Source organism: Salarias fasciatus, chromosome 1, assembly GCF_902148845.1.
Source record: "Salarias fasciatus chromosome 1, fSalaFa1.1, whole genome shotgun sequence".
NCBI classification, from domain to species: domain Eukaryota; kingdom Metazoa; phylum Chordata; class Actinopteri; order Blenniiformes; family Blenniidae; genus Salarias; species Salarias fasciatus.
The window spans coordinates 25900775-25920414 of record NC_043745.1 but is presented as its reverse complement, the minus strand read 5'-3'; the positions used below and the strand labels follow the sequence as shown (position 1 = coordinate 25920414).

Genomic DNA, 19640 nt, shown 5'->3' with positions numbered 1-19640 from the left:
GTGGGTGTTCGTCTCTCAGGAGTGTCATCTGAAAGCCGTGCCCTGACCCTATTGATCCAGCTGATAGCCAATAACATGTCAATAAATTGATGCCGTCACCTGGAGCGTTCCATTACAGCAGGGGGTATGGGGGAAGCGTGTGCGTATGCATGTGTGTCTGTGAGAAAGAGAGAGAGAGAGAGATGTGAGAAGCAGACAGTTCAATAAATATGAGCGAGGGTAAATAATGTTTCACACCCCAGAACTCAATTTTTTTGAATACTCACACAAACACAACTTCATGCTTCATTGTAAATGGGAAAACGTCAATCTCTTGTGAAGAATAGAATAGCCTGCTGTGATATTAATGGCTCACTTCCAGGGTTCTTTCACTCAGCAAAGAATTATTTTAACACCGAAACACTGGCTGCAAAAAACTGTTTGGGGTTTGATCAAAGATGAGAGGTTCAGAAATGTAGAAATACGACAAGGGACTTATTTGATTTAAATATATGCAGAATATCTATCTATCTATCTATCTATCTATCTATCTATCTATCTATCTATCTATCTATCTATCTGTCTATCTATCTATCATTGCTATAGCATGCAAACAGGAAGTGCATCAAAAATTTAGGTTTAAGAACAAACTGTACCATATTCAAGATTCTGTTCAAATGGTGATAGGCTGCAAAATGCTGCATTGCACATTTCATTATTGACACATTAACACAATTATCACCAAGCCAATTTTTAAAATAGAAAGACTGATCTGACGTTTATATATGAAATGATTTCTGATGCTACGACTGACTTCAGGTTTTTTAAGAATAATTGATTTGCTCCACGGAACACAGATTGGAGACAGATTGTGTAATTTAAAATCTGTGGACTCAGCACTGACTCAGCAAAGCGCTTCCTCCACGCTGCTGTCTTCACCCAGTCTCGACAGGTGAGCCTGGCACTCGCAGGGCACGGCTGCTTGGCACAGAGGGTCGGCCACGAAGCGGCGTGGAAGGCAGGCGCGTTGTTAGCTGGCGTGTGCAAGCCCTTAATGAGCAAAGTGTTGATTTGGCGCTGATCCTAATAGGATCAAAGCTGTCATTTGGCTCCCCCGATGGCTGACAGGAGGCCATGCCTGGCACGTCACCAAGAAGGAAAAGACACAGCACCACATACATACATACGCAGGAAAAACTCCTCTTTTTTTCATATTTGCTGTTTTTTCCCACTACTTCACTCTCCCTCTGTCTATTCTGCCTTTTTCTACAATGACGCTCAATTCCATTGTAACCTTAACTATCTCTCCCCTGTCTCACTTCTTTTGCAGACACATACCATGTAAAAATATTCCAGCATACAATAGAGCTAATGGAGCTCCAGTTCATCGTGGGAATGTGAGTATACGATGTAGGCCTCAGCTCGTGTTCATGTGCTGTTCGTCCACTGGAAAAGCCTCAAGGCCGTTATTTCTAGCAAAATAAAAATCACCCACAGTGAGGGCAATAGGAGCAATGTTTATTGAATGTAGCTAGATGATATTGTAATGCACTAAGGGATGTCTCAGCTGGCTTCAGCTCATTGAGAAGAATGATTTATTGTGCAGGAGTAAGTGAGGTTTATTTTGGCTTGGGAGTGCTGCATGCCCTGAGGGCGGGTGATGGATTCAGTCGCATGCATTGTCATGCCAAGATATGTACAGAGAACCAAAAAAAAAAAAAAAAAACTTCAAGGAAGACCTACTCTCAGCTGTACCTGTACATAAATACATTTCATATGGAACAAAAATAAATTCAATGTAAAATCAAAAATGCAGATTTTAAGAAGAGAGCAGGTTCAAAAGAGAGAAGACAAAGACAAAGAAAAAAAAAAACCCTGATCTGAAAAAAGTCCCCCCCTTATTCCAAATTAAAATGCAAATGTTTTTCCTTTTTTTTTTTGTTATCGTTATTTGCCTCATCCTCTTCATCCCACATACTACCCCCACCCTTTCGCCCTCAAACCCCACCCCCACCCCCCCGTCTCCTCCATCCTTTTGTCTCAAAATTAGTGAAGCAGAGTGCTCGGGCGGCTAATTATGTATTCAAATGAAAGAGGCTCGTTAATGTTGCACTGGGGAGAGGCAAGATGATTGGGAGAGGGTGATGGAATTGAAATGAGTGCTGGGGTGTCGTTCGCTCACTCACTCACTCGGGTGGCGGTGGCTGCGGTGGTGGTGGAAGAGGCGGTGGTGCATCTGGAACCAGTCGAGCGCATCCCGGCAGATGTCACCTCCCGGGGGGTGATTGGAAGGCAGGGTGGGAGAGAGAGAGGGAGGGAGGCAGGGAGGGGGGAGGGGAGGGGAGGGGGAGGGTGTGTGCTTGGGGAACTAGGGGGTTGGGGTAAGGTAAGGGAGGAGGTGGGGGGGGGTGGGCGTACGGATGGGAGGTGTGATGTGGGGGTAAGGGCGGGGGGTACGGTCAGACAGGAGGCGCACACTTTACAATGACAGGATGGGTGGGGAGTAGAGAGGGAGGCAAAGGGGGGACGGGTGATGAAGAGAGAGGGTGTGTATGTGTGTGTGTGTGGGGGGGGGGGTGCATGGCTTTGTTTCTGCAGAGGACACACAAAGAAGAGAAATGGGATGGTTAATTTAGCTCAGCAGAGAGGGGGGGGGGACCCCAGAAATGAGCTAATGAGCATGTTGTTGTTCATGTTGTCGCTCTATATGGTGGCTCTGCGATGTGACCCACTGCAGCACGTCTGTGAGGAACGGTGGAGAGGACAGAATTATTCTAATTCTGTTGTGACACCTTTACATCGCATCTACACTTCAACAAACTACAGAACTGTGCTCCTGTGTTTCTACTACAGTTCTGTAGGTTAACAAAAAAATTTTTTAGGATACCAGATGTGTGCAATATGGAAGATTCTCTTGGCGGTTTGTGCAGTGGGTTTCAGGGGTTATGGGGAGGAAAAGTGAATGAGTGGCGAGGTAGACTGAGTCATGCTGCAGAGGAAAAAGTCCAGGCTGAATGATGCATAGAGGCAAGGAGAGATGAGGTGAGGTGTTCGTACAGCTCCAACCAGCCATCTGCTCTCTGTGTCCTTCATCTGACATACTTCTCAACCATATTGCCCCATACACACACACACAGACACACACACACACACACACACACACACACACACACACACACACACACAGATACACACATATACACACACACACACACACACACAGAGCGTTTGCTCCAGTCTTATCCTGTATTCATGAGGGCTGTTCTGCCAGCTCGGTACCCTGAGGCCTCTGGCCCTGTGGCCTGCAGCTATCATTAGAGAGAGCCTGTTCTCTCATTATTGATCCCCTGCCTGATAATCAAATGCATGCTCTGTCCCTAGGGGGCACCACTGGGACTGGTGGCCCCCACCTGACGTGCACCTCTGGTGTTCGAGTGTTCCATCATCAACACCTCAGTACACGTGCGCACACGCACGCACTTACGCCAACACGACTTCCCAACCAGCCGGCATGGATGCATGTGACATGGTTACCTAAACAACACGTCGGCATCACTGGCATGACGAATACTCTACTGGGACTGAGTTACACTTCGGAGGGATGAAATGATGAATGAGGATTAAAAGCTACGTATGGGATCTATCAATCTTTGCAGTACATACATGTACATTATTTATCTATCTATCTATCTATCTATCTATCTATCTATCTATCTATCTATCTGTCTGTCTGTCTGTCTGTCTGTCTGTCTGTCTGTCTGTCTGTCTGTCTGTCTGTCTTTGACTCTGTTTCTTTCTTTTTTCCCCCTCCATCCCCTCCCTATTTTTTTTTTTCCGCGAATCTCTGACGGAGATGCATGGTGTTTCTAATTTGGCATGCAGACATTAATTCCAGCACAGCTGCTGCCTCCTCCTCCTCCTCCTCTCCATCCTCTCCCCACCTCCCTCCGCCACCCTCAACCCCACATCTCCTCCTCCCTCACTCTCTCCCTGAAGGCTTCTCTCTAATGTGCAGCTTCAGAGAGGCGCGGCAAATTAACACCATTTGTTCTGCGGAGCATGCCTTCTTCTCAACACTACAAGCATATCTTATGAGGTTTGTCTAAATGTGAGAGGGAACAGGAAAGAAGAAATCCACAGAAATGTTGCCATGTTGCCCCCCATTCAAATCCACAGCAGATACATCTGGGGGAAAAAAAAACAACAAATCTCAGTGTTTTTTCCCCCTTTTACACGAGAGATTGCAGACCTTCCTACTTTATCTCTGCAAAGTTGTGCCTCCAGCAAAAGACACATTTTTGCCTCAGCACCAGCACTGACAGAGATCAAAATATGTAAATTGTCAAGGCTACAACAGCCAACATCTGTGCAGCTGCTGACATCTTTGTTGCTTTTATCAAAATGCTACTGTAGTGCTATTTCTCTATTGGTACACATCGTGATCTTTCAGCACAAATGTTTTATTTGTGCTGAAACAAATATCAGTTTTGTCAGAGGAATAGCAGCTGAAATGCTGGGCCATATGTGTGAGGGGAGCAAAGGGAGGAAGCAGAGCAGAGGAGGTAGAGGAGGAGATGTTGGGGGAGGAAGGTGTGGCGAGGCAGGAGCATCTGTATACTCCCAGACAGGGTGTTTTGGTATTCTGAGTCCGGGCTGACAGGAATATTGAATATGGCAGACCTGCCTTTGCATACTGCACACAAAGAAACGGAGCCACATGCACAGATCCGTGTACTCACACCAACACAAACACACAGCCCTCCAGACTTCCACCTGCCCCACAGTCCCCCCCCCCCCCCCCCCCCCCCCCCCCCCCCCCCCCCCCAAAGAGACCCAGCAGGGCTCTCCCTCTCTGTGGGCACGACTCTGTTTGAACCATGGGCTGATTCCCTCCCTCCCCTGCTCCTGTCCTTCCTCCGCAGCACCTCCTTCCCTTTCAACTCTTCTTCTTCCTTTGCTTTCACATACTTTTATTTCCTCTTTGTGCGCGCCTGTCTCTTATCCCACATCGCCACTCTCATTTTCTTCTTCCCTCTGTCCTCTCCCTTCTTCTCCTCCTTCCCTCCAAGATAACAGCATTATTAACTGGCCTAGCTGACCTACACTCCTGATAAACTCATCCCGCTGAGGTTCCCTGCTTTTCTTCCCCTGCTGCTGCATGGGGATTACTATCTTGTGGACCAGAGGAAACCATAAACACTGAGCGATCAGAGGGAGAGAGGAGATTGCAGCTAGAGATACACGCACGTGCACGCAAGCACACGCACGCACGCACGCACACACACACAGATAAAATGAAAAAGTGAAAAAACAATGGACTGCAAAGGACGGTAAATGTGCAATACACACATGTTTTGAAAATGAAATGTTTAGAGTAGGAAATAATTGAAAAATTATATTATCAAGTCATTAGCTGATGATGTAATAGCAATCTGATTAGCGAGAGTGGAAATATTGCCGGATGTGGGCAAGAGAGAAGTCAGCTGTGCCTCAGCTGGGAGGGAGCTGAATAACCTCTTTACCACAGGTGCATGCTGGGAAACTGCAGGGGAATCCGTTTCGGAAACTAAACAACTGCTTGGGATCAGATCAAAGGAGTTTCTGTAATAAACACAGCCCTTGTCTTGTTAGCTCTTACACATTTTGCACAGAGACGTGAAGCGCAGGGGTAAATGAATGGAAGGCAGTGAACAAAAAAGTAGAAGAAGAGAGGGAAGAAGGAAAAGTGGGAGGAGAAGAGGGAGAAAGGAACAGATTCACAGAGAGGAGGAACGAAGTGTTTCTGCACTTGGAAAGCTGCCGCCACATCTGCTCGTCCATGATGTCTGCGCGGCAGCCGTCAGCTGTCATTTTGGACCGCAGTCAAGTGGAGCAGAGGTACCGCCTGGCTCCCAGCCTTCCTGCCTCCATTTGTACCCAGAAATCTGGTTTGTATTTCCACAGGTTTCATTTTGGGCTCCTTTTCCTTCCGGCAACACATCTCTCGCTCTCTGTTCTTGACCTGAACTTTCTAAAGAACATTTTTTTGGTTTTGTTTTTTTTGGTCTGTCACCACACATCGGCAAATTTTTGGGAGTGCCATTGACAGGGCAAAGAGGCAGGTTAGAAGTGTTACTTGGGTGTATACCGATAAATAATGGTTTCCAAACCTTTGTCCAAACAACAAACCAATCCATCACGGAAAACATGCCACTAACAGCCAAACAGGATGCATTACTGTAGAGCATTTAGCCCAATTATCACCACCAAACAAAGAATTTAAGTGTCCCAATGCATTAGGCAGGGTTGTAAATAATGGCATTGTATTTAAGCACCACCATTAGGTTTCACAGACAAACATCAGTTATTCAACACTCTCTTCACTCCCTACCCATCTGCCTAATAAAAGTGAGGGAGGAGAGAGAGGGAGAGAAAGAGTGTGTGTGTGTGTGTGTGCAAGAGAATCAGAAAGAGAGATAGAAAGGAAGAGAAGAAAGAAAGAAAAACAGAAAGGAGGGGCGAGGCCCATCAAAGTATACCCACAGTTATGAAGGAAGGGATGTTTATGTGTCCAGGGGATTCATGGCAATGAAAAGAAACACCATGAAGGGAAGAGGATGTGGTGAGTTACTCTGAGAGAACATTAAGGTGAGAAGATGCTCTTTTATGGTGAACTGTTGTTGTGCATTAGACAGCCAAGCAGCAGGGTGATGAAATAAATAAATAAATGGTCTCTGGTCTGTGTGGTTCGGTGCTGCGCTGTGGTGCCTGGTTGCCCATGAATATTCCATGAGGCGGAGAGTGGGGAAGTGTGCTGCCTGGAACATCTGGTCTAGTCCACAGGGACCCTCGTGGCGAGAAAGCTGCAACTTCAGGAGGAAAAGGAGGGAAGGGGAGCAAAAAAAATGCCAATAAAAAGACGGGCAAAAAAAAAAAACAAAAAAAAAAAAAACAGCAGCAATCAGCAAGCGTGCGCATCACATGGTTGATTTGTTTTGCTAATTTGATTTTTAAGACCAGCAGTCCCAGTCTGTGCAAAACAAACTGAATGAATGAATTCTAATAAATCCCACATCAAATCATCAGGGTCATTGTTTTTCAGCTTCAGCATCATTTGTGATCAAACATTTTCTTTCACACTGCATTTGTGAAAAGAGGTACATGCTCACATGCCGATCATTGATTATTCAGTTTGGTAAGGCGAGGTGAGAAAGTGAAGTCTCCATTTTCGGACTCTCTAAGTCGTCTCTTCTAAAATTATTTCATAGGTATAAGTGTAGCTTCAGTATTCTCAGTGTAAACACAGTTGTGTAAAATATTCAATGGAAATAATGTTTGATCATGGATAAGAGCCAAACCAAAATAGCACTCTCATGTGTAATATGCATTATGGAAGAATATGGAACAATCTCACAGACGCTGAGTTTGTACTGTAAGAGTGAGAGCAACAAATTTGATCTGAGGCTCCTCACTGGAAAAATCAACTTCAACTCTGACCCCCTAAACAAACAAGGTCTGCTATGGAACACGCTTTCTTTATAAAAGACTTTAATCCAGTTTTTAATGGCATCAGCACAACTAACAGTTATCACAATTAACAACTATCACATGGCGAACACGAGGCTTTTATCTGCTAACTCAGCTAGTTTCCATAAGCTATTAAACACCTGTTTGTTCCAAACTTGGTATTCGATTAGTCTTGTACACTTTGGTCAGAAGTCCTCTCCTGCCATGCAGGAAGATCAATTACATTTATGAACCACTACTTCATGAAGTCTGATGGAACTTTTTACCTGCCTGCACAAACACAAACGCTGCATCTGTGATAAGCATCCAACACACCCAGAGTGACTGTTTACCTTCTGTAACAATACTGAAAGCAAATGTATATTACTGCTTCCAAAATTCAGTAATTATAAACCAATATGCAGGTTACTGACTTCCAACTCAACTGCAGGTCCATCACAGAAGAAGAAGGAGGTCAGCAGAGTTAGACAGTGAAGCATATTTATAGAAGAGGCTAAGTAGAACTCTTGTTCTTATTCCTAAGTGTTTCACAGAGCATTTCTGTTTAAAAAGTACCTTATATGATAATCAGCAGAAGATAAAGGACAATAACCATCCGACTGTTGTGTTTTTTAGTCTTGTCTTGTGTCTTTATGCTTTATTTTCCAGTGAATTTCTCTCAAGTTTTGGTGTTTTCATGTTTGGATAGATCTCATGGTTGTTTATACTGACAACCATTTTCGGGCACTACTTTGTTTTGTGTTTTAAGTTTTGTTAGTCTGGTTTTAAAACTCTGATGCTCTAGTCTCCTCAAGTCTTGTGTTACGGTTTCAAGATTGCTTTACTTTCAGGGATCATTTAACCTGTTTGTTCTATTGCTTGTTTACTTGTTCTTCATTATTGTTGTGGTTTATGAGAGTTAGCTTTAGGTCCATAGTCATTATTATTCAGTATGTTATTTGCTATGTCCTGGTTCATGTTTGACCTCATGATGCTGTTGCTACTTGAATGTGTTTCGTGGAGTATCATCGTGTTTCCTCTCCGTGTGTGTATTTATTCGCTGTCCTCCGTCTTGTCAAGTTCGTTTCCCGATGTTGCGTGTCTTTTTCCATGTTGCTGTCTTCAGTCAGTTTCCCCTCTGGTTTTTACCTCCTACCTAGTTTTGACTTCATGTTTGTTTTGGGAATTGTCTCTGCTACAGGTCGCCATTTATTGATATGACTTTGTCTGTCTTTATTTATGGATCTTCTATCAACGCCCCACTGACAGAGAAAGAAACAGCCAATTAAAATCTTCATGCAGACGTGAACATACCCTGATTTGTATGTCGTCCTATGAAGAAGACAATATTTCTGTGATACTTTAGCATTGCCAAAAACTTCAGTAAAATCGTTTGATTTGTTTATTTAGGTTACAAAAGACGTGGGGCTTTATGGCATTCATGTAGGTGGTTTTGAAGGGTGCAGAAAAACAACATTCTTTTCACTGAGAGATTTGTTGAGAAGAAGAATAGTAGAGACTGCTAACATCCGCTTAGCGACACATCTCCAAGACTAAATGAGAGGGAGCTTTAAATGTGTTAGAAAGTTCATGTTTTCAGTGGTAATTTGTATGTTTCTTTGTTTAAAAAGAATACAGCAAAGTATGAATGAATCCTAACTTTTCTTCCAGGCATAATAAAGTTCCCCACACTGAAACACCTCAAGGTTTTCTGCTTTAGAAAACAGCTAAAATTTCTTTTCAGGAAAAAGAAAACCAAAGCTTTTTGCAACACAGGTGCCTGTTAGTCATTAAACCTTGTACAAAATCTTTGATGGACTGTCAAAGAAGGAAAAAAAAAAAAAAACCCCAAAAATGACAAAATTAATTAATTCGTCTCACTCATTGTGAATTCACCTGTGGCTTTCAATCAAAGTAAAAAAAAAAAATGAAATGCAGTGCTTGTTTTCATATCTTGTAAATAGGTGAGTTTATTTAGGAGTGTTTTCATATTTTGTCTTTTGATCACACTTCAGTTTTCCTCTCACACATCAGGAAACTCAAGGTAAAGGCGGGAACACAGGCAGTACTTTACTACATATTTAACCTGCTGCTCCGTCATTTGGTTTTATTCATTTCTGCAACTGTATGTAATTCAGATCACATTTCCTCAATCATTTTGTATCGTGGGTGTCATACCAGCTGTCCATTAGGTTTGACCTGAAATCTGTCTGATTTTTAGATTAAGATTACAACACCTCATCAGTAGGGTAAAACTAACCTGTCTCACGACGGTCTAAACCCAGCTCACATTCCCTGTTAGTGGGTGAACAAGCCAACGCTTGGTGAATTCTACTTCATAATGATAGGAAGAGTCGGCTAATCCTAACTTACTGTAAAATAACAGCAAGCCAGTGACACGTAACACTGCACAGCTTCTTCCCACAAACCAAAGTCACAGGTGATAGTAAAGGCCCGGTCACACTGCCCGAACTCCGTTCCTGGAGCGGTGAAAAAAATTCATCACCGCTCGTAACTGTTCACCACCATTTAACAGAAGTTGGCCTCCGTTAAAGCAACGCTGTATACGCTCGGCCACCGCTGATGTTTCTGGAGGGGCCCTCCTACCGCTCCGAAAGTTTTGAGCTTCACAAAATATTGCGAGCGTTGAGGAGCGGGGAATTTTCCGCCCCGGCAACGTTCACCCCCCGCTCCACCAACGCCCAGTCAAAGTTTGGCACCGCTAGACGCAAGTTCGTGGGCGCTTGGATCCGCTAGGCCAATGCAGAAATCTTGAACGCTGGACCACGCAGCGGCAATTAAACGTTACACAAACTTCGGTGGAGCGGTTGTAAGCATTTTACGAGCGGACACGGGGTTGCTGGAACGGTGTCTGCCATTGAAGCAGCGATTCATGGCGGCGATGAACTTTGGTTTGGCGTTGGTATAGAGGTGTCAGAGTGGGACCAGAATTTGGCTATAAATACGGGGAGAAATGGACCAGGAGCTCATTTGGAATCGAGCTGCCGTTGAGTTCAGACCTCATCTATATCGAATTTGCTCAAACAGTAAAACTGTATCGCAATGGATGCTGAGAGACTTGCTATGATTGGTGGCCTGACTGGTCTCTGCAAAATATAACAATGGAATAATAAATGAAAAAGGTTGAAGTAATATACATAACAGTATTTTTTCACAGTTGTTAAATATTTCTTGACACAACTAGTGGGCCACATCTATTTGCCTGACTCCATTGCTTCAGCTGCCTGCTCAGTGATGATCTTCTTGGAGGCTGCTGCCTTTCCTTCTCCAGCCTTCCTCTTCTTTTGTCCACGTCGCATGATGAACTTCAACTATCGACTTCTATCAAAAATCTATCAGAACTTGTATCAAAACGATCCGTTCAGCTCCGTAGTCACAAGCGGTATGCCGCTAAACCAACTTTGTACCCCTGCTGAGCCAACGCCCGCATGTGCAGAACACCGCTATATCAACACTCGCGTCACCGCTAAACCAACGCTCGCTACCGTGAAACCAACGCTAAAGCAACGCCGGCTTCAGCGGTGCACCACTAAGCCAACGCCTGTGTTTTCGATCTTTTTCCCATTTTGAGCGTTCCGCCCTCCTCCCTATACCGTTCAAGGAACGCTCCAGCAAAGTTCGGGTGGTGTGACCGGGCCTTTATGAAATTAATTTAAACAATTATGCAGAGTATGTTGTTTTTACGTGAATTTAACATGACGATGTAAATGAGCTCAGCAGATCAATTCCATATTATCACATTTTGCATTATGCTTTTGGGAGTGCAGCGCTCCATCTCAGCCCTTTGTTACGAACTCAAATTAACACAGAAATGAAACTGTTTTCTTGTGTTGTCATGATAAAGGGGTATTCAAATAATCCGGTCTGTGGTGTCACTCATAAATATTCTTAGATGAAAACAATTCAAAAGAGACTCAAAATGCGTGGAAACCAGAAACAGACATTATTTGTGTGAGCATGAAATTCAGCATGTTCTATGCAGGATGTCAGGAATTCAGGCCCCATCTCTAATTGTTTTTCCTTTTTTAGAGGCATAATGAACTACAGCACACTGGTTTTTCCTCCGACAGGATTAATATTAATGTAGCCAGATATTTTGATTCGAAAAAAACATAAAATCCAAAACAATGAATAAATATTTTTTTTAAATGACTGTGTATTTTACCCTGAAGACATTGTATGAGGTATCTCTACTTTTCCGCCTTCATTTTTATACCAGTAGGACGTAGTAGCAGCTGGTGCCCAGTGCTGGGAGGACTGGTGAATGGAGGTCAGGGTACCCTGTCCTGGATATTGGATCATGGAGATCCCCTCATTAGACGGAGCCAACCCTGTGATGATTGGCCCTCAACACCAAGCACCTGAGCACTGCTCACTGGCTCCGCTCACTGCTAACAACACTGCTGCCTGCCATGCTCCCTTTCAGAGGCCTCATTACTAATGACAGCTGGAACTGGCGAGGTGATTTGTCGCAGGTAGGCTACGCAGCACAGAGATGGAGTAAAAATATATTTACAACATAAAATCCTTGTTTGAAAATATTTTTTTTTTGAAGTTTAAAAAAAAGGAAGCGTTCAGATTTCTTGAGTGTCCATATATGCTGAACACAAAGCTTTTCTAAAACGATAAGAGGAGAAGCACCAGGGCCTTTTCTGTTACACTAATGTTACAGGAAGTATAGAAAGAATTGTCTTTACCGTCTTGCTGTTAAGAAAAGGAGTTTATCTGACTGTCAAGCTTGTCCGAAGAGGACAGCATGATAAATGTGTGGAGCTCACAAACCTTCAATGATCCCAGAGATCAGTGTTTTCCCCTTGCATAGGAAATGTAGTGCATGCCCGGTGGTTTGCTTGTTGAATGTTGTTGAATCTGCTGAGCCGCTTAATATTGATCCACGAGAGTCGTCCTGAGTGACATCAGTTTGTAATTCCTTTCAGAAATTGGCGGGTAGAAACTTCGGCTCCAGTGATAGGTCGACACGAAGTGTGGCTCAGGTCTAATCCCATTACCACGGGTGGTGTTGCTCATGAACGGGCTTATCTGCAGTGTTCACAGGGATTGTTTGATGTGGGATCAGTCCCATTTTGGCGACTGTATTTTTAAGCAAAAGAAACAAAATAGAACAACGGTTGGGTTGGAAATACAATGTTTACCCAGGCTGTTTGACTTTAAAAGTGTGAGGCTAACTATGTCTGCCATTACATCAAGGATTAAAACATGAAAGTATAAAGTTTAACAGATATCTATGATATTGATATGACAGTTTATGCATATTTCTTTCAACACTAATAGAAGAATAGAAACATGCACAAGAAAATATTGCAGATGTTAATTACTTATGAGAGAAGCTTTCAATTTTGGCTTTTATAACTCACTTGCTTTACTTATTATTCTAAAAATCAAAATACTTTAATTGTGGTTTTAATCAAACTTAATTGGCAATCTAACACTTCATGTTTTTATTCCTCATTGTTCAGTTTTTTGAAGGCAGGATGCTTGCCTGGTTTGCACTGCACAGGACTGGTGGGAGTGGAGGAATCTTTTCATCCAATACCCACTGATGGATTGTCTGTTTGACCATAATATCTGTGGTGAGAGACCACATGAGTACATCTCATCCATCATACACACAGACACACGCACACACTCAAATTCACCTTCCCGTCAGTCCAGCCTACATATTTCGCTTTTCCACCTGAGACCTCCACATCTATAAAAAAGAAAGAAAGAAAGAAATTCACACACATGCATCCATCCCTAACCTTCACTCACAACAGAAGTGACCCCTGTGTCTTCACCTCTCCCCTTTTACCCATTTTTATTCCCACACACAGCAGGGCAGGGCTGCTCCCAGTCTTCATAAAAAAACGTAAGGAGTGCATGAAATTCAAGTGCGTTTGAAAGTCTGCAACCTTGAGCGGTTCACATCCAACAGTACAAATTATTACAAGCTGTAATATGAAGGAGAGCCTGAACAAGCAACGCCAGACAAATTAGTTGACTATTAAAATAATATATATATAAAAAAATGTCATGTTTATTCACTCTGAATGTTACAGTTTATTCAGGTTACAATTATTCAACATAATTTGTGCATACTTCAATCCTTTTGAAAGCCCTTTCTGAAATATTTGGAAATAAAATATGCCAAATTTTTGGTGTTACTGGAAATTGTGTTTTCTTTAAAGCTCGTGTCCGGAGTTTTGAGAGAATGAGAGGTTTTTTTTAAATCCAACGTCTCGAGGTTCCGCCCTCCTTCTGCTTTCGTGAGCGACCAAGCCACGCCCCTTTAATTGTGCACACGCTTTACCCGCAAAATGAGTGCCTCCGAGTCCTACATGTTTAGCTGTTTACGGTGGATGTTCAGCAGACCATGGATATATCCGAGGTAAGCGGGCCGACTGCTGCGGAGCTAACTCACCTCTGCCTGGGCGAGTGCGCGTGCTCTCTGGCTGGACGCACGTTGATTGACAGCGCGACAAAGCGGAAGCTCGAAATCTATTGGCTGAAGCTGACCGGCGCTTGATAACATGGGGGTCTATGAGACGAAGGCGGGGCTCATAAATAATTTTTTATATTGCTTTATGCTAATACTATATCATAGTATCGAACCAGACTGACACATTTAAGCTCTGTTAAAAAAATGATACATACATTGGAAACGAACGGAAACTTTGGACACGAGCTTTAATCTGTAAAAACAAACACAATACATCATTATTGCTTAGATTTTTGCTTTATTTTTAATCAGTCTGGTGCACTGGAGATAAATAAACTGCACTCAAGTAAAGGGGATGAACAATGGACTTCAGACTATTGTGAGAAGAATAAGCATTTTTAAAAATTGTTACAATATCAATATCTTTTTGTCAAACAACAACTTTGTAATTGTGTAGTGCAACCGTTTATTTTGATAATTTAATAATGTACTACACTCTCTTAAAATCATCAACCGTCTAATAATATTGTTAATAGAAATGTGAAGAGACACATTCAAATGGTTTATAATATCCAAAGATTCAGTTAAAAAAAATCTAATCTTTAGTGATTCTGAGAGAAGATGTTATCTGAGAACAATTCGCAGTCATTTAACCCCGACTAAACTTGTGGCCAAGAATCTGAGAGGATTCTGTTATAAATGTAATAAATCTTCTGATTGCATCTAAATTCCTGCCTGTGTGTCGAAGTGCAGGATAAAGAAGATGCTGAAAATGTTTCCTCCAGTGACATTTTGCAGGCACAACATCTCCTACATACATTATGTGTACAGTGCAGAGCCTCCCTACACTCCCTCTATCAAATCAGCAGTTTAGATAGGAAGTTGGTCTGTTTTCACAGCAGACGCAAGAAGTAAATTAAAGGCAGTGGCTGACAGCGAACCATATGGTACCACTCTCTGCAAGAGAAAAACACTGCAAAGATTAATTGATAATAGCTGGCACTTCCACCACCTCCAACAGGGATATTAGTGTGTGTGTGTATGTGTGTGAAAGCGCCTGTGTGTACGCATGCAGTACATGTGTGTATGCATCCTGATTGCAAACAGCATGCTTATATTGAAAGGCCCAGGAGGGGGACCTGTCAGACAAGATGGTTTGTATTGTCTGAAGCGTCAACATGCCTGCATTTTTAAGCTTGCCATCTTGTAAGAGACGCTGAAGAATTAAACAAGCAACACATTACTCATGTATGAGAGCTTACTGGGCCTTGCTAAATGTGGGTTTCCTCAACTGTGGCTGGTTGTCTGCTTGTGTGAAGGGATGGATTGCTCGTGTGAGTTACCTACAGTCCATCCATTGCACAACCTGGTGCTTTCTCTCAAAGTTGCTCTTGAAGGAGGGAATAGGCCGCATTATCACAAATGGAGAGTGTGATTAAATAGATGGCAAGGTTGTGCAAACAGTTCCTCACATTTTAAACGTTGTCATACAGAAATCAGATCTCAATTTGTATCTCCATATTGGTTTGTATTGTCTAATGGTCAGTGACCCCTCCGGCTGAGATTTAGCTGGAATTACATCCGAATGTCAGACTGGTGAAGCACCCTACAGGGTGAAAGGGGCCAGAGGGGGGAAAGGGGGGAGATTGGGTTTTCTTTGATTGGATGGACTGCTGCAGAGAGAGAGAGAGAGAGAGAGAGAGAGAGAGAGAGAGAGAGAGAGAGAGAGAGAGAGACCACTCAGGGGAAATCAGCTCTCTCCACTCATAAACAAATTCATCATCAGCTCTGACAAACCACACGCCGCATAACGATGAGCTTAAGTGCACGGAGCAAGAGTAAGGGAGGGTGGGAGACCAAAAGACTCAAGGAAAACACACACAGACACGCAACTTTTGCCTTTTATTTATTTATTTTTTTTTTTTTTTTTGCCTTGATCTTGACCTAAAAGTAGGTTTAGTGAGAAAGACTTAGTGGTTTTCAGAGTGAATTAGGGATCATGTGGGTATGGGTAATGCAGGTACGTGTGCAGTGTGATGGTAGTAAGTGATGGCAGCCTGGGTGTGGTGGAGCAGAGGGGAAGACATGGACCCATGAGATGGGAGAGCAGAGGGGGTGCCAGGGACCGGACTGACAGCCCATAATTACGGCTCATTTTCAGTCATTAAGCCATGGAGTGTGAGCAGCTCTCACACTAAGGAAAGGGCCCTGATTAATAATGAAGCCCCCCTCTCTTCGTTCTAATACACACACAAAGATAGTGCATACAGACACACACAATGCAAGATGAGCACACATATGCGTAGGTAAGACACACACACACACACACACACACACACACACACACACACACACACACACACACACACACACACACACACACACACACACACACTGAAAAATCTGCCCTGTGCTTTCTCTCCTTTCGTGGCAAAATTATTCAGAGAACTCACAATTTCAGTCTTTTGAGACTTACTGGCTATAACCCAGCAAAAGAAAAAAACACAGCTTTCCCTGAATAGTTAAGGTTATTATACCTATATGTTGATTAGAAAAAAAAAAAAAATGAAACACAAAATCAAGACTTCCTGCTTTGCTCTGTGTTGAAGTCGGAGGGAGCTGTCCAGGAAACTAGTGGTACTGAATTTAAACTGAGCTCACAGCGGTGCTCTCTCTCATCTGCTCCCCACTTCTTTACTCTTCACTTCCCCCACCTCCTGTCCTACCCCAGCCTCTCCTCCTCCTCCTCCTCCTCCTCCTCCTCCTCCTCCTCCTCCTCCTCCTCTTCTTCCTCCTTCTCCGCTCTTTTCTGGCTGGATGTCTGAGGACCCACCATCTCCTTTGAACTCCTACAGCAGCCCCCTGCAACGATCAAACTTTGAGCTGCTCCCTGACATGAAATATTTACCACAGAGAAGGGACATATTCACTCAGTGTCGGTCGAAAGCCTGGAACAAAGGTACAACATGAAAGATAGAGAGAATATGAAAAGAAGAGAGGAGCAGTTTGAAGCTGGAATCATGAAACTGCAAAGAAAACATGACTATTCTTTTAACATTTTATTTAATGATGTAATATTCCGGCAAATGATAAATAATGTATGTTTTTCTAAAGAGGGGGAGGATTAAGGCTCATAGATGAAACACTAGAGTGTTCTCACTGTCAGCCAAAATAAGTCCATACTCTCTCTCGCTCTCTTTGTAACCTGAACGTTTTCTATTCCGATCCACCACAGCATTCAAAAGTCCATCAAACAGATACTGTTTGATACTGTGAGCCTTTTTTGTTGTCGAGTTCAAGCATCAAACGTGGATGTAAAGATGAAAATTGACTCTTAATCTGGTGACTCCAGTGCCATAAAAATCTAAGTCATGACTCGGAAATAGGAATAGAAAACAAAGTAACATTCAGCACGTGTGGCATCTTTTTAAAGGCTGAACACAAACACAAGCTGTTCCTCAACATGGAGTTCAGCGGTGTGAATACCCACCAATGCCACCTCATCCCTGCGTTTTGCAGGTGTCATCATCACCCTCCAAAACACACACACACACACACACACACACACACACACACACACACACACACACACACACACACACACACACACACACACACACGCACACACACCAGCAGCAGTACCAGCACAGAGAGGGCCGGGACGGAGCTGGCTGGTCCCAGCTGGTCCCTGCTAACACATTCCACTGCACCCTAATGACAGCGGGCCCCCCAGCCTCTGTGACCCTGGCCCTAACACCCCTTCATGGGCCCCCAGGGATCCCGCAGGGCCAGGAGGGGTGAGGCAGAGGAGGGAAGGGGAGGAGGAGGGGGAGGAGTGACACAGATGAGGGAGGACACTCCAGGTGGTGGGACAGCTCTGAGGGAATTGGAAGTCATGAATATATTAACTGACAGGAGGGGGAGTAATGAATTCAAATTAAATTATATGTGCTGAGCACCGTACGAACACGAGCGAACACGCCGGGGATATTTCAAGGGGGCCGACATAATTACACCTTTCAGAAAATTTGATAAAAAGGAAATATGTGTAAGACAATCAGAGATGCAAAACACAGCTGCCAAGCCTGTGCTACACTCTGGGAAAGTTAGATCACATCAACTATTAAAGTTTTATGATGCATTGAGTGTTTCATGTGTCTTTCCCTTTTTTTTTTCTCCTTTTCTTCAAATCTCTCTGGACATGTTTATATTTATTTAGTTACTGACTTGTAGTAACTAAAAATATGCAGATCCCGTGCTGTATTTCGATGCACATTAATTGAGTTGTGGTTGTACTCCTGTCTATTGACCAAAACACATCAGCGTTGGTCATGTTCCAGACCGAGGGTTTGGTCCTTATGGCCTTGGTAACAGGACTGACCCCCACAAGCCAGGAGGTGAGAGGGAGTCCAGCTGTCTCCCAGGGCTGGAACTGACTGAAGCAGCCATGTATGTAACCCCCCCACCCACCCCTCCTTAAACCCAGCCCTCCTCCCTCCACTTTGTCTCCGAGTCTGTCTTTGCTTCGCCAGGGGCGAAACTGTCAGCCTCAAAATCCCCTCCGCTGTGGTGTGGAGCCAGGTGACCAGAGGGCAAACAGGCCCGGCGGAGGACTGGAGCACAACAACAGCGGGCTGAGTTTACCCTGAAATGGTCCCTGACTGCAGAAGACAAGGGGACACGTCGGAGAGGGAGCAAAAAGCACCGGAACAGAGGGCGAAAGGCAAGAAAGGGGAGGTCAATGTTGGAAGAGGTGTTGGCTTGGAGAAGCGGAGGAAGAAAAGGGGGGGATGGGCAGAGTCGTCTGAACTGCCAAGGGCAAAATTGTGATTGAGAGATGAGGAAGGCTCCCCTGCCCATTGTTCAGTTGATCCCTTAAACAATATCCAAATCCTTGTGATCTACTGAGCGTACGTCTGTCCTCATGGGTGTCTCTGCTTGATAGCCAACACAAGCCCACCAGAATTAACAATCCAAACTTAGAGAGCTCCTTCTGAGCTTCCAGTCAGAGGGTCATCTTCACCTTTCAGTGTCATACAGCACTTTACAGTATTCTTCTAATAGAAAGTGGCTTTTGACCTCGTTCAGTCAGACAACTCAACACATTCATAATGCTTGAATGCAGAAATAAGCAAAACTTTCCAAAGTTGCTAAAATGTGAAGCGTTATGTGTGAAGATGTGAGAGAAATCTGCACGTAGTGGCAGGCAATGTTCTGTCTGCACTTTAAAGAACTGTGTTAATTATAGATTCTGAGGGCCAATTAAAAACCACAGTCACACTGGGCTTTGTTTCAAGGTTTCTATTACTTGGTAAGACTGAAAGATGGAGAAAGATACAGCAAGAGGCAGCCAAAGATAAACGCAGAGTGAGATGACGAAGGGATAACCGGTTATCTTAGTTTTCACATGCCTTCAGCTTTGTCCTTCCCTTACCCTCTTCTCTGCTCGCTCTATCTCTGTATTTCTATCGCTCTTAGATCTCTCGCCAGTAATCTGTTTTTCCTCAAGCCCGTGTCCTCATGTCTTCCTCCAATACGTACATGCATATTGCTATGTAGCATCTAATGCTCATATCGCAGCATCTCCTCACACCCATTTTCTATGCAAAGTATGTATAATACTTGTTATCTTGCTGAAACCAGCCAGCTTCCTGTATCTCACCTGCACACACATGTATGCATTGTACATATATATGCAGATATAGCTATAGCCAGG

At 43.7% G+C, this 19640-nt stretch overlaps 1 long non-coding RNA gene across 1 annotated transcript; it reads left to right on the top strand.

The window, feature by feature from the left end:
* Nucleotides 1-9721: 9721 nt before the first annotated feature.
* Nucleotides 9722-18627, top strand: LOC115393488 (uncharacterized). Its single transcript, XR_003931962.1, has 3 exons — nucleotides 9722-9817; nucleotides 12458-12468; nucleotides 18616-18627. It is a non-coding gene; the product is annotated as an uncharacterized LOC115393488 (long non-coding RNA).
* The last annotated feature ends 1013 nt before the right edge of the window (nucleotides 18628-19640 follow it).